Here is a 3,952-nt window from a genome sequence, read left to right on the forward strand (position 1 = left end):
GCGTCAGATGTTTTTGCCTACTTGGTTTAGTTCTCGATTGACAGCCCATGATGACAATGTATTGTTATTGCTAGGCAAGAACATTTATTAGATTAAATAAAGGAATATGTCTTTTGTCTAGAGCGAGAGGTGTTTTCCTTTTTATTTAGATCACTTTTTTACATCTATTTTCCACACCCATTGAGTTGAGAAAGTTACATGTATTATTCTATATTAAGCTAATTTTTCCATAATAATTCTGGTCAGATTGGATATAAAATTATTTTATAAGAAAAAGACCAGAGTATAAAGAATGTAGTTTCTGCAATGCTATTTCGATCGAACACCAGATGTTATTGCGGAAGATAAAAAAATATCTCTCTGCGAAAAGGTTATTTTCAGTAGCAAACATTGAAATTTACATGGTGCAAACATGACTCACTGGGACAAATACAAAACACGTACCACTTTCTCTTGATGGGAAACAGTGCGTGTTCTTTCGGCGCGTTATCTGCTCTGTCTCCATCTAATGGCTATGACGCGACTGCACCGTGTTTAGCAAAACCATTACGTCACCATATTGTATAGAATGTTGAAATGTATTTCATTTAACTAGAAATCCTAGATTTACCGCTTATGGTAGAAATTTGATTAGTCCTTTTTGTTATGTACAAAACCAATTCTCTTGAACCTGATGCAATGAAGCACATACGTGTTAGAAATGTTAGGGGTTGTACCAATTGTACATTGAACTATTTTATGCAAATGTTATGCTAGTGTGTATAACAATTGTCCTTATCCATCGATCAATTGGCACTGTATATCGAGTCCAAGTTCAAATCGATTATAAAAAGCAGCACAAAAATCAGACAGACAATACATGTCAAGGACTGTCAAAGGCCTTTAAACTAAACTATACCAGAAAGTGAAGAAAGCAGGCTAAAAATGAACATCACCCACTACTAACTCCTATTAACCAGAACAGGCAATAGTTAAGCAGTATAATAATATACATTTATATAATTACCAGTATCAGGAAATTAATAGAAAAATAGAAGTACATTTTAGTTGCTTAAAATTTTTTGTTTTACTTGGTATGGTTTGTAACAAGGCAGTATAATTACTGGAGTTAATACATATTTATTAGTAATAAAATAAATTGTTAAGACAATAGCTAAATAGTTCCTACATTGTTCGCATGTGAGCTTGTGCAAAAATGTATAATGTAAATCAAAAAGTACATGCATTGCTTACACCAAACTTAAAGCCGACATCCTCAATTGTCTTGAACCAATTTCAAAAGCCTTGTGTGCTCTGTAAAAATAAACTTATGCAAGGCCTCTAACAGACACAGTCAAGTAAATTTGGCAGCTTTACACTAGCAGCCCATATGTGTTCTTTTGCCCACTGATCTTTTACCCAATTATGGGCAAGAGATCTGATTGGTCAAACGGTTAATTAGTGGCAAAAGATCCAAAGTGGGTTGCCTGTTTAAACACAGCCTTCGAGAGTTAGCAGCAAAGATTTTTTTGTTTTCAGACAATATGAAAGACCCATTTAAAAATCAGTCTTTAAAGAAAATCCCTAGCATATGTCTTAGTCCTACTGTAGAAATCTACAGAGGATGTCAAAAGGCAGCAACAAAATTCACATTGTGGTAAGAGGCACTACTAGTCCAATTAAACGACTATCCACACAGTCCCACAATTTGGAGAAAAAAAAACAGACCCTTCGATTGAGTGGGAAAAGTGCTATGATTTTTTTTAAAGCCATGGGGGTAAAACAGACATGGGATGCCTGCTTGAAGGCCTCAATGCAGGACTCTCAGAGCCAGGGGATGCAGAGCCGAGGTCTAGTCTCTGCTGTATGTGGGGGTGGGGCTCCTTCCACAGGGGCAGAGCTGGGCACAGTCCGCAGCTGTCCTTCGTGCATGCGCTCGTTGATGCGCAGTTGGCAGCCGTCTTGCAGCATGCGCATTGCAATGTGGGCGATATTGCGTGAGTCATCCAGGCCAGAGTGAGGGCGGCCCTCGTATTTTAGTCCCAGCTTCTCAAGCATGCAACTCAGCTTGGTCTGGGTGCGAGGGACCTGTGGAAAAGGGAAGATTCTACTCAACATAGTGTATCTAAGGAATGTCTTTACATTCTTCTACATTTAGAGAGATTTCAGCTAATTTCATGTCATACAAAAAAAAAAAAAAAAAAAAAAAAAAAAACTTATAGAAGTTCCCGTATAATTTTTTGATGTTGATCCACTTCTTTGCAAACTGTGGAAATCTGAGACGATTTAAACGGCACTGGGTGTTCATGAACTTGCTCATGTCCCAAGATCTGTGGAAATAACAAAAGCACATAGTTGTATACTAATGAGAACACTTAATATCTTGCTAGCGTTATCATTAATACACCAAAGCAGTGTTAGTACCCTCTGCCCACACTGACGTACCCATCTGTAAGAAGAGTGTATTTGTATTTTGTGCCAAGCTCTTTCTCCTGAAGCCAAAGCACAACCCGCTCAAGGACATCAGGGAACGTGTCTGCTTCATCCACCATTTTCTGGCCCCCAAAAAAAACAGTTACAAACTCTTATATGAACATTACATTGTGTGAACTATTTTGAATCATACTATTCAAGTCCTTCAAAATAGTTCAGTCAATGTCTATGCCTGGTGTCTCACCTGTGTTATTCCTGTCAACTTTACACAGAACTTTGACAGCTGTGTGTTGACTTCGGGTCTGACATATTCCTGAAAGGTGTCTTCCTACAAGTAAAACCAGTGTCAATCATGATACCAAAACATTTGTGTATTATTTGCATCAACAACTAATGTTAAATCGAAAGTCTATACATCTATGACCTGTATGATTGTACACACAAGCATAACAATGCATTGCTTCTAACAATGTCCCCTCCATTCCCACTCACAATCTCTAAAGTGTGCGTGTTGAGCAGAACCATTGGGAACTCAATGATTTCATGAGTGAAGTCAGCGGGGTTGTCCTGTTCACACGTTGCTTCAAAGTCCACCAATCAGATGTAGTCGTAGTAGGTATCCGTGGCTTCACCCGCTGTTACAGACTGCGGCATCGACAGCTTCTGTTTCTTGTAGTAGTTCTTCAACCGCTTCTTTATCACATCCTTCACACCCCTACACACACACACACACACACACACACACACAGGGTTAATTTGACATTCAGTGGATTTGGAACTTCAGTGGCATGTCTAGCAGCTCTGGGATTTCCTAACACAGAGATCCTGGGGCATATTCGTGAAGCTGGTTCTGTTGCAAAACGTTTCTTAAAAACAGGAGCAAACAGAATGGGGAGAGACCAACATGAATTTGTCAAATAAAAAAAATCTCGATTTAGTATGGACTAATGATTACACCCCTGGTCTCCAATGGATTATGATTGTAGCCATCTCCTGCTGAAACACTACACTAATTACAGGATTGTAACGTGGTATTTGATTACATACAGCACAATTCCTTAGCAACTGAAACAAGTGTTCCTACATACCTTGTGTCAAGCTTCAATTCTGCTAGTTTGGCACGAAGCTCATCCTTGTTCATGCGGTTGATATGTCCATTTGCAAGAGCAATCTCTTTGTAAACAGGATCACTGAAGTCGCCGTGAGTAGGAGATGCTTGAGGGAAGGGTTCAACGATGTTACAACAAACTATGAATCTGATGCAAGACTTTGACATATAGGAAAGAATGTACCGTCAATGTTAGTCACATTAGTAGGTACTGTAGCTAGCTAGTTTAACATATCCCTGGATTCTATTTCTACTCCAATCTTGCAAGCTAGCTAGCAGTAGCTACTAACCTTGTCATCTTCCTCCGGTTTAGAGGACAATTTCACATTGCCACCCCTGTCTTGAATATTCTCTTTGTATTTCTCCATTTTTGACATAGGATTGTCTCAACCAATTTGGGGGGGGGGGGGGGCTTGCTAGTTGCTAACTAAC

General features: G+C 39.0%; 1 pseudogene; it reads right to left on the reverse strand.

Annotated features, from left to right (window-relative positions):
• Window positions 1–1,594: 1,594 nt before the first annotated feature.
• Window positions 1,595–3,952, reverse strand: LOC139421911 (3'-5' exoribonuclease 1-like; annotated as a pseudogene).

This window comes from Oncorhynchus clarkii, chromosome 12, assembly GCF_045791955.1.
Source record: "Oncorhynchus clarkii lewisi isolate Uvic-CL-2024 chromosome 12, UVic_Ocla_1.0, whole genome shotgun sequence".
NCBI classification, from domain to species: domain Eukaryota; kingdom Metazoa; phylum Chordata; class Actinopteri; order Salmoniformes; family Salmonidae; genus Oncorhynchus; species Oncorhynchus clarkii.